Below are 12,686 nucleotides of genomic sequence, written 5' to 3' on the forward strand. Positions count from 1 at the left end.
TGAATATTGATTTAGTAAAATGTTCATTGATGTTGGGAAGAAATGTCCTATAGGAGACCTTCCCTCTTCAGATCTCTGATGGTCAGTCACAATGATGTGAGAATCACTAAACAGAAAATCCTATATTTTTTAATTCTTCAATTTAAATAAATGGACTTTTAAACAGCCTAGATTGGATTGTTCAAGCTCCAAGAGCTAAACCAGTTGTAGAGAGAGGTACCACAAATGAGGAGCTGGATGACTTAATGACACCTTCCCAACAAAAGAGCCAAAATCTATCAATATTTTCTGGTGCCATTTAGCAAGAAGTTAGGAAGGATAGGCCAAAGACGATAATAAAATTGAGAGATTTTCTCAAACCTTGGGCTGCTTTATTTTGTGTTTGTTTTTGCCCCTATGCCTAGTTTCCTATTGGGGTTAAAGTTAATGCTGAATGACATCTTAAAAGAAATTGAGAAGAAGCTGGAATATTGGCTCTTCAAAGAAAGAAAAGAGTGAATGCAGAATTCAGCTTAGAAAGAATGTGTCATACAAGAAAATAATTATAAGAAAATGTACTAGAAGCATACTTCATTTCTGCTTAAATGTAACTGGAAAAGATCATTCCTTTTAGGAGTTAAAGCCAGGTCTTTAAAATATGCTTGGAATAATACCAACAATGGTAGACGAGTTATTTTTAAAACAACAGAGAATTTAGGACAAAACTATAGTCAAATTCCTCTTACCTAAAAGCAATGCACACGGGTATTTCATGGGAAACATCGACTATTCTGACAGCAAAGAATCACTGACAATTTGGTTTGGGATGTTTGGTCCATTTAATAACAGTGAGCTCCCTTCACTCAAAAGAAAAACAAGTATGTTGGTTTACACTTAGAGACAGAGCTAATGTCACCATAATTTTGAGTGAATTAATTTGCTCTGCTATATTATAATTAGTGGGTATGTCCTGCTTGCATATATTAAGTGAGTATCTATTATATGGGAGTAAAGTTTATAAAGAAAGTTGTTGTGCCACAACAGTGGTAAGTTTAGCCATGATGAAAACTCTCAAAGAGAGCATGACTAATTATTAAATTCATAGATGTGAGAAGAGTCACTGCATTCAGAAGTGTCATCTTTTCATAATATTAATGAATGGGTTGATAGTACCAGTCTATCTAAAAGGTCACTCCAGCTGTGACATTCCTTTGGTAATCCTTCCATCAATATTAAGACAAGAGTAAATGTCATGCTTGTGTGTGGTTTACTTTTAAAACCATTTAGCAAAGGCCAAGCCATTGTAATTCTTCTAGCCACTCAATGTAGAAGGAAGCCAGGGATTATTTTTATCTCCCTTCTACAATGGATCAACAGATGATGATGCTTCCACCAGTCAAACTAAAACATGAAAAAATCACCAAGGGCTCTCAACATACATCAGGATACCTTTAGTGTTGAAAGAATTGACCACTCTCTAGAAACATATATTCTTACAGGCAACAAGCTCAAACAAATATTACCAAAATATTAAATGTGTAACAGGTACTATTAAAAAACCTTATTAAATCACTTATATACTTAATATCTGCTTCTCCTTTCTTCTCCAGTCTGAAAACATGTGAAATGCCCCTTCAGAAAATAAATATTTCTTATCACTTGTATGTAGTTATACATAGGACATGGAGAGATGACAACCATTAATTCATTTTCCATCTCCCTCTACCCAAATTAAGTTAGCTTTTGTATTTGAAGAACTTTTTTTTTCCTACAGAACAAAGTAGTTGAGAAAATTATTTTTCCTAAGTCATGCAACCACAAACATTTATAAGAGAAAGTACAAAGCACATGTCACATCTATGGAGTTGTAATTATCACGGCAAGATAAAACCATTAACTACAGTTCTCCGTGGAACACACAATCAATTGAAGAATCCTTCACATAGTGGTTTGGTTTGCTTGCTGAAAGCCATGTGAGGTGCTCTTCCTACCAGTCATTTGTTTAGTCCATTAAGCGGTGAGATATGTGTATTGAGAGGTGGTAAAATATGGTGGCAAAAAGCACAAACCCAGGAGACAGACTGCCTCTGTGCAAACCCCAGCCTACAATTTATTACCTGTGTAACTTCAGACAACACTTCTCTGTGCATTACCAGCCTCCAGGGCTGTTTCTACATCTGTAAAATGCAGATACTAATAGTCGCTGCCTTATAGGGTTGTTGCATGGATGAAAGAAGTTATCATATATTAAGTGCTCACACAGAATCTGGTACATGGAAGTTTTGTGGAAGTATCAGTTTCCATTGCTGTGATTACATGTGCTCCCTAGATCTCAGTGGCTCAAAAATCAGTCCTCGAAATATGGATAGTAAATGTTCCCCAGTGATGGCTGTTGTAATACTGAATTGGAATATGGAGTAGAAATTCATAGAACTTTTTCCAAATGTCAGTTAATTTGGTCAGTTGACCGATAATAATTATATAAAACACTTACAGAAATAAGCCATGGCTTTTACCATAAAGGACATTATAATCCCATGATGGAAAGTAATAAAAATGTAGGGTATAGAAAATGCTGAATAAATGCATGGACATTATTTAAAACTTTTCAAGTTTTTTTTTTAATTTGCATTAAATTTTTGGACTGAAAGATGTGTATGATTTTGGAAAGGGGAAATATGGTTGGGTAATGCAGTTTTTTTGTGCCTAAGGAGTCAGAGAGGTGTAGTAGGAGATGCTTAAACAAATAGATTAGATTTTGCTTAGGAAAGTTGAGGAACTTAAATATTGAGATGAGAAAGCCAGAAGAAGTGTTAAACAGAACAGAGCTAAAATTGAATCCGATTTTTAGAAATATAATATGGCAGTAGTATGGAGAATTATGTGAAAATTTTGGTAAACTATTCGGGTAAAACATTGCTTTGAATTTATGCTTTGAACTTTCACATCCACCCCAACACAGTTCAGAAATTATAAAATTAAATAATAAGTATCAATTATAGCCATATTCAAAGACAAGGCAATACTCAATGGATCAGAAAAGGAACAAAAACCCAGAGTGGTGAGAATGCTGACATTAAGCTTCAGTCCACTAATATTGTGATTCAGAAGCAAAAAGAGTCATTTCACTTACTGAAATAAGTCAGAGAAAGACAAATATTGTATATTTTCACTTATATGTGGAATCTAAAAAACGAACAAATATGACAAAACTGAAACAGACTCAGCAATACAAACTAGAAGTTGCCAGAGGGGTGCGAAATAGGTACAGGGGTTAAGAGGTAGCAACTACCAATTATGAAATAAATAAGTCACAGGGATGTACAGCACATAGAACATAGCCAGTAATACTGTAATAATTTTGTATGGTGCAGTCAGTCAGTCAGTCAGTTCAGTAGCTCAGTCGTGTCCGACTCTTCGCGACCCCATGAATCTCAGCACGCCAGGCCTCCCTGTCCATCACCATCTCCCAGAGCTCACTCAGTCTCATGTCCATCGAGTCCATGATGCCATCCAGCCATCTCATCCTCCGTCGTCCTCTTCCCCTCCTGCCCCCAACCCCTCCCAGCATCAGAGTCTTTTCCAATGAGTCAACTCTTCGCATGAGGTGGCCAAAGTACTGGAGTTTCAGCTTTAGCATCATTCCTTCCAAAGAAATCCCAGGGTTGATCTCCTTCAGAATGGACTGGTTGGATCTCCTTGCAGTCCAAGGGACTCTCAAGAGTCTTCTCCAACACCACAGTTCAAAAGCATCAATTCTTTGGCACTCAGCCTTCTTCACAGTCCAACTCTCACATCTATACATGACCACTGGAAAGACCATAGCCTTGACTAGACGGACTTTAGCCAGCAAAATAATGTCTCTGCTTTTGAATATGCTATCTAGGTTGGTCATAACTTTCCTTCCAAGGAGTAAGCGTCTTTTAATTTCATGGCTGCAGTCACCATCTGCAGTGATTTTGGAGCCCCCCCAAAAAAGTCTGACACTGTTTCCACTGTTTCCCCATCTATTTCCCATGAAGTGATGGGACCAGATGCCATGATCTTCATTTTCTGAATGTTGAGCTTTAAGCCAACTTTTTCACTCTCCTCTTAATGTGTAAAAATATTGAGTCACTATGTCATACACCTGCAACTATACTGTAAGTCAACTGCACTTCAATAAAATGTAAAAAGCAAGAAGAGTGACTTCTGGAGTAATGAGGAACACAAGAACCATGAGTGTGATGCAGGAGTACAGCTAGATTCACTTTTTTACGTGGGCAGCAAAAGAATCTCACTGTTTCATGGAAAAAGCCTGAACACAGCTGCCTAGCTGACTGGAACATCAGCTTTTATACAGGTATATATACCTGAAGAAAGCATGAAAAGTTACCTGGACTGAACTTGATCCAAATTAATCTTTTACCAACTTTATGAGAGGGAAGGAGCCCTCAGTGAACAACTTGGAACCTATATTGACTGATGCTTTTGAACTGTGGTGCTGGGGAAAACTTGAGAGTCCCTCGGACAGCAAGGAGAGCCAACCGGTCAATACTAAAGGAAATCAGTCCTGAATATTCATTGGAAGGACTGACGCTGCAGCTCCAATACTTTGGCCACCTGATGCAAGGAATGGACTCATTGAAAAAGACCCTGACTCTGGAAAGATTCAAGGCAGAAAGAGAAGAGGGCAACAAAAGGTAAGATGGTTGGATGGCATCACTGATTCAATGGACATGAACTTGGTCAAACTCTGGGCGACAGTGAGGGACAGGGAAGCCTGGCATGCCACAGTCCATGGGGTCACGAAGAATCAGTCGTCACTTGGCAACTGAACAACAACTGGACTTGAAGCATAGGGACTACTGTATCCAACATAAGTATCCTACAAGAACACTCCCCATGGAAGAAGAAAAACTAAAAGAAAAATGACCAACAAAATTGCCAGTGGAAAAAATAATTCACTGACAAAATGGAAGATAAGAACAATTAGAAACTGTCTTTCAAATATGAAAGGTATGATCCCAAAGTATAACATTAATAATACTTGCTTAAAAAATGATAAATTGTGAAACAAACAACAGACACATATTAACCAGGATGTGTTGGCCAAAAAGAAAATTGCCTCAGAAAACCAGGAAACAAAAATTCCCTCAGAAAACCAGGAAACAAAGACTGTAATTATTAAAATGAAAACAAAATTAATTGGATACAATTAAATTTATCTTAAATTAGTCAAATGGAAAGCAGTAAGTTGAAAACAATAAATGATAACTCATATAGGACACAATAAATCATTTCTAATGAAATAATTTTTTAAAAAATTTTAAATGAAACATTGTAAACACAGAAAACAGATTAGAAGTGCCACAGTATGTTTAATACAAGAGAAAAAATTCGGTAGCATAAAAAATATTTTAAGAATGACTGAGAATTTTCCAGATGTAAAGAATAACATAAGGTTTTGGTTGAAAATTCATATCTATTGCTCAATAGCATAAGAAATAAATCTCTATTTTGATATGGAATTTATTAAGTATAAAACACTAGAAAGGAAAAGAAGGGGTATTATATAATGAGACAAAGGAAGAGGCTGGTGAGAACATATAATAATTTTGAATTTGTATGTACCTAAAATCATGAATAAGTGTTTTAAAAAATCATGAGAACTTACAAGGAAATATAGGAATATGGCAAAATCTCTCTCTCAGATGATGATAAAACATGTAGGAAAAAAGTCTACTAAGATACAGATAATGTGACGTTAAAAACCAGCAAAAATAAATTATTCATATTAATAGAGAAATTTGAACTGCACAAATACAAAATGTATGCTTTTTAAAGCATACATGGAACCTTAACAAAAGTTAACCACACACTAGATGGAAAAGAAATACAAATACATTTCAAAGAATGGCATTCTAAAGACCACATTTTTGACAGTGATAACACTGAGAACTTTTCTAAGGCTTTCTATTTTGGTTTCTGATTAGAGGATCAAAATATCAAGGCTAATTATAATGAATGTAAATTCCAGGAAATATAAAACCTGATTTCAAAAACATAATTGTAAAACTCAAAGAATTGCAGCTCTCTATAGAATTTGTGATTACTTAAATATGAGCGTATTGTTATTGTACTTTTCACTTAAATCTTATTAACCTGTTTCTTGGTTTATGTTCTCATCTTTAAAATAAGGTGATTCAAGTACATAACAGTTAGGATTCCTTCCAGTTCAGTAATTACATGACAATGCATCTTTTATTCTTTCAACTTCTGTATTTTCTCCTTGTTTCTTATACAAATAGTTTCCCTCCCTTAAAATAGGTTGGAGGACCTGACAAATCTCACCTTGAGTCATGTTCTGCCATTCACTGATTGTATAACTTCACATAAGCTATTTATACTTTTAGCTCAGCTCTTCCATCTCTGAAAGGAAGGAGAAAATTAATTCTATCTCAGTTTTTAATGATGTGAAAATGTTTTGTAAATTCAATCAATGCTTCTCAAAAAATTGTAGAGTGCCTACTAAATGCTAGGCATTAAGAGTAATAGAAAGATGGACAGCTAGAGTGTAGACTGTAGAATGCATACTATTAATTCGATCCTTCTTCATATCTTACCTGTCTCCCCATCTTTCTTAATGACTTTAGATATTAGATAGGTAAATACCTATCTCCAAACACTAGTATTTGTTCAGCACAAGCTATGCTGCTTCATTTGTGTTAGACTCACCATACACAAAAGTATTAACAAGGAAGTCTCCCCATGGGAAAACTAGACACATGAAGCCTAAGCATATTTTTGTGGTTCTATCAAATTCCAATATCAGACATGGTTTATGGATATTTGTTTATGGTACTTATTGAGTGTCATAACATAAAAGGCTTTCAACTGTTTGCAAGATACAATAGTCAGTAGGACAGGCACTTTTTCTGTTTTTTCATAATTCATACTAAATCGATGCAGGAAGATAGCATGCAATGCTTTTTTGGTTTCTGAATTAGAAACAAAAAGTGGATCACTTATATACATTTTTTCTGCTGGAAATTATATATTCTCCCTATTGAGGATCTAGTAGAGGATTTGAGAAAGGAAAATTAGTTTGTTTGCCTTATATGATGAAAACCTACACTGTAATTCAAGCAAATTTACTTCTCAAGATAAGTATAAGGCATAAGTATAAGGCATTCAGACAGAAATATTATCTCAGCTGTTTGTGGAATTTTCATATCTATTTTTAATATAATCCTTAAATTTCATACCAGCAATGAAGTATGATTCCCTTGCTGTAACTTTTAACCTTTACAATAAAGATTTCACTTTTGACTATGGCAAATTTTCCTTTTCCTAGAATTGAAATATTTCTAATTTATGGTCAGATGGATATTAAGCAAATTAAAAGACAAAATACTCAAAAATTAAAGTGATAACAACTTAATTATAAATTATAAATACATTGCTGTAAAAAATCTAAAAACTTAAGATTTAGGGACACATACAGACTAAAAGTTAAGGGATGGAAAAAGGTGTTCCATGCAAATGGAAATCAAAAGAAAGCTGGAGTAGCAATACTCATATCAGCCAAAATAAGTTTTAAAATAAACACTATTACAAGAGACAAAGGACACTACATAATGATCAAAGAATCAATCCAAGGATAAGATTTAACAAGTGTAAATATATGCACCCAACATAGGAGCACCTCTATATATAGGGAAAATACTAACAGCCATAAAAGAAGAAACTGACAGTAAGACAATAATATCGCAGACTTTAACCCCACTTTCATTAATGGACATATCACACATAAAATGAATAAGGAAACACAGATCTATTAGAACGGATGGACTTAATTGATATTTATAGAGCATTTCATTCAAAAACAACAGAATACACATTCTTCTCAAGTGCCTATGGACATTCCCCAGGCCTGATCACATGCTGGGCCACAAAGTGAGTCTCAGTAAATTTAAGAAAACTGAAATTATATCAAGAATCCTTTCTGGCCACAAAACTATGAAATTGGAAAACCACAAGGAAAAAAATCTAAAAAACACAAACACATGGAAGCTAAACAATATGCTGCTGCTGCTGCTAAGTCACTTCAGTCGTGGCCTACTCTGTGCAATCCCATAGATGGCAGCCCACCAGGCTCCCCATCCCTGGGATTCTCCAGGAAAGAACACTGGAGTGGGTCGCCATTTCCTTCCCCAATGCTTGAAAGTGAAAAGTGAAGTCGCTCAGTCGTGTCCGACTCTTAGTGGCCCCATGACTGCAGCCTACCAGGCTCCTCTGCACGTGGGATTTTCCAGGCAAGAGTACTGGAGTAGGGTACCATTGCCTTCTCTGAAACAATATGCTACTAAATAATTAATGGATCACTGAAGAAATCAAAGAGGAAATCAAAAAGTACTTAGAAACAAATGAAAACGCAATGATCCAAAACCTATGGGATTTATCAAAAGATGCTCTGAAAGGACAGTTTATAGTAATAGAGTCTTACCTCAGGAAACAAGAAAAATCTCAAATAAATAACCTAACTTTACACCTATAGTGACTAGAGAAAGAAGAACAAACAAAATTAAAAGTCAGTAGAAGGAATTTTTTTGCATTCCTATACACTAAAAACTGGAATCAAGATGGTGAGGAAAAACATCAATAACTTCAGATATGCAGATGACATCACCCTTATGGCAGAAAGCAAAGAGGGATTAAAGAGCCTCTTTATGAAAGTGAAAGAGGAAAGTGAAAGTTGGCTTAAAACTCAACATTCAGAAAACTAATATCATGGCATCTGGTCCCATCACTTCATGGCAAATAGATGGGGAAACAATGGAAACATTGACAGACTGTTTTTGGAGGGCTCCAAAATCACTGCATATGGTGACTGCAGCCATGAAATTAAAAGACGCTTACTCCTTGGAAGAGAAGTTATGACAAACCTAGACAGTGTATGAAAAAGCAGAGACATTACTTTGCCAACAATGGTCTGTATACACAAAGCTATGGTTTTTCCAGTAGTCATGTATGGATTTGAGAGCTGGACAATAAAATAGGCTGAGCACCAAACAATTGATGCCTTCAAACTGTGTTGCTGAAGAAGAACTCTCCAGAGTCCCATGGACAGCTAGAAGATTAAATCAGTCAATCTTAAAGGAAATCAACCCTGAATATTCATTGGAAGGACTGATGCTGAAGCTCTAATACTTTGGCCACCTGATGCAAAGAGCCCACTCATTGGAAAAGACCATGATGCTGGGAAAGACTGAAGGCAGGAGAAGGGGACAACAGAGGATGAGATGGTTGGATGGTACCACTGACTCAATGGACATGAGTTCGAGCAAACTACAGAAGACTGTGAATGATAGGAAAGTCTGGCATGCTGAAGGCCATGGAGTGACAAAGAGTTGGACACAATTGAGCAACTGAACAACAACAGTGAAAGTTCAGAAAGAGAAATTAAAGAAACAATCCCATTTCCTATCACATCAGAAAGAATACAATACCTAGGAATAAACCTGCATAAATTACTATAACACCCAAGGCAATCTACAGATTCAATGCAATTCCAATCAAACTACCAATGGAATTTTTCAAAGAACTAGAACAAACTATTTTAAAATTTTTATGGAAATACAAAAAGCCCAAATGCCAAAACAATCTTATGAAAGAAAAATTAAGCTGTAGGAATCACGCTCCTTGACTTCATATTATACTACAAAGCTACAGTCATCAAAAAGTACGGTACTGACACTAAAACATAAATATAGATCAATGCAACAGTATAGAAGTCCCAGAAATAACTCCATGCACCTCTGGTCAATGAGGACTATACGATGGAGAAAAGAGAGTCTCTTACATACATAGTGCTGAGAAAACTGGATAGCTACATGTAAAAAATTGAAATTACATTATTCTTTGACACCATACAGAAAAATAAATTCAAGATGGATTAAATGCCTAAATGTAAGACCAGATACTATAAAACTCATAGAGGAAAACAAGGTAGAACACCCTCTGACATAAATTGTAGCAATATCTTTTTGGATCTGTCTCCTAGAGTAATGGAAATAAAAATGAACAAATGGGACCTAATTAAACTCAAAAGCTTTTTTTTTTTTTCCACAGCAAAGGAAACTGTAAACAAAGGAAAAGATAACCCACAAATTGGAAGAAAATATTTGCAAACAATGTGACTGACAAGAAATTAACCTCTGAAACAGCTCATGTGAAAAAAAGACAACCCAATCAAAAATGGGCAGAAGGTCTAAATAGACATTTCTCCAAAGAAGATATACAGATAGCCAAAAGGCACATGAAAATATACTTATTATCTCTATATTAGATAAATTCAAATCAAAACTACAATGAGATGTCACCTCAGACTGGTCAGAATGACCATCATCAAAAAGTCCACAAACAATAAATGCTGGACAGGGTGTGGAGAAAAGGAGACCTTCTTACACTGTTGTTAGGAATGTAAATTGGTACAGCCACTATGGAGAACAGTATGGAGGTTCAATAAAAAACAAATTAAAAATAGAGCTACCATATGATCCAGTAACCCCACTGCTGGGCAAATATCTGCAGAAAAAACATGCTTTAAAACTATACATGTACCCCAATATTCATTGCAGCACTATTTACAATAGCCAAAACATAGAAGCAATCTTAATGTCCATTGACAGAGAAATGGAAACAAAAGATGTGGTACATATATACAATGAAATATTACTCAGCCATTAAAAAGAATTAAATAATGTCATTTGCAGCAACATGGATAGACTTGGACTTTATCATACTAACTGATGTCATACAGAGAAAGACAAATATTGTATGACATCACTTTTATATGCCAAACTAAAAAAAATGGTACAAACGAATTGATTTATGAAACAAAAACATACTCAGAGAACAAACTATAGTTATCAGGTGGGAGAGGTTGGGGGGATAGATTGGGAGATTGAGATTGACATGAATACATGGCTCTGTTTGAAATAGATAACCAACAAGGACCTTCTGTATAGCATTAGAACTCTGCTCAGTATTCTGCAATAACCTAAATGGGGAAAGAACTTGAGAAAAGAATAGATGCATGTGTATGTATAATTGAATCACTTTGCTGTACACCTGAAACTAATATAACATTGTTAATCAACTATACTTCAATATAAGATAAAAAATTTTTTAATAAAAATAATCTTATGATTTGTATTAACTCTTCTAAATGAACCCCAGTCCCCAAATATGTAATATACTTGATCCCTCACCTCTTTTTTTTTGCTTTGTCTCTAAGAAAGATTGCATAAAAATCATTAGAAACAGGTCAATTAAAAAGATCTTCAGAGAAGATTCCAATTCTGCTTTCCTTAGCAATCTGTTGAAACACTTGGCATGACTTCCACTTTTCTTTCAGTGAAACAAAATTCCCTCTTGTAGCTTACTTCCCCCTTCCTAGAGTAAATGAGGGTGTATAAACATCTTGACATATACGTAAGTGGAAAAGTGGCTGACCTCACACTGATTTCACGTACTTTAAAACCTCTCCTGTCCAGAAAATCTTTCTCACATCTACTTAAAGATCTCAGATTAAGCTACTATATCCAAGGGAACACATATTAATATAAAGTGTTTCTATGTTACAATGGCAGACTGCTCTGTATATTCATTCTTTCAAAATGACTTAATGTTTACATGAGCTAGATATTGTTCTTTATTCCATGACCATATTAACACATGATACCTGATCAGATAAATTAACCTCAAGTTTTTCTGAAAAGATAGCAAGGAATGGTGCACATGATATTTATTTTTTTTATTTTTTTATTTTTTATATAAATTTATTTATTTTAATTGGATATTTAAAGATTTGCAGTGGAAGTTGAGGAGGGGATCAGAAATGTCTGGGAAGTGAATTTAAAGGCACAAGGTGTGCCCACTTTGGCAGCACATATACTAAAATTGGAACGATACAGAGAAGATTAGCATGGCCCCTGCACAAGGATGACATGCAAATTCGTGAAGCGTTCCATATTTTTAGGTCCAGATGGCTTCACAGCTGAATTCTACCAAAAATTTAAAGAAGAGCTAACACCTATTGTACGCAAACTCTTCCAGAAAATTCCAGAGGAAGATAAACTTCCAAACTCATTCTATGAGGCCACCATCACCTTAATACCAAAACTTGACAAAGATGCCACCAAAAAAAAAAAAGAAAACTACAGGCCAATATCACTGATGAACATAGATGCAAATATCCTTAAAAATATTCTAGCAGTCAGAATCCAACAACACATTAAAAAGATCATACACCATGACCAAGTGGGCTTTATCCCAGGGATGCAAGGATTCTTCAATATCCGCAAATCAATCAATGTAATACACCACGTTAACAAATTGAAAAATAAAAGCCATATGATTATCTCAATAGATGCAGAGAAAGCCTTTGACAAAATTCAACATCCATTTATGATTAAAAAAAAAAAAAAACTCTCCAGAAAGCAGGAATAGAAGGTACATACCTCAACATAATAAAAGCTATCTATGACAAACCCACAGCAAACATTATCCTCAATGGTGAAAAATTGAAAGCATTTCCCCTAAAGTCAGGAACAAGACAAGGGTGCCCATTTTCACCACTAATATTCAACACAGTTTGGGAAGTTTTGGCCACAGCAATGAGAGCAGAAAGAGAAATAAAAGGAACCCAAATTGGACAAGAA

At 35.2% G+C, this 12,686-nt stretch overlaps 1 protein-coding gene and 1 non-coding gene across 3 annotated transcripts in view; both read left to right on the top strand.

Moving 5' to 3' along the window:
- The window catches only part of GPC5 (glypican 5), a 1,663,234-nt gene that overhangs the window by 1,570,980 nt on the left and 79,568 nt on the right, over nt 1-12,686 (top strand). The gene's annotated exons all lie outside the window — the stretch shown is intronic.
- Nucleotides 11,896-12,002, top strand: LOC138447003 (U6 spliceosomal RNA). Its single transcript, XR_011259640.1, has one exon. It is a non-coding gene; the product is annotated as a U6 spliceosomal RNA (small nuclear RNA).

Source organism: Ovis canadensis, chromosome 10, assembly GCF_042477335.2.
Source record: "Ovis canadensis isolate MfBH-ARS-UI-01 breed Bighorn chromosome 10, ARS-UI_OviCan_v2, whole genome shotgun sequence".
In the NCBI taxonomy this organism is placed as follows: domain Eukaryota; kingdom Metazoa; phylum Chordata; class Mammalia; order Artiodactyla; family Bovidae; genus Ovis; species Ovis canadensis.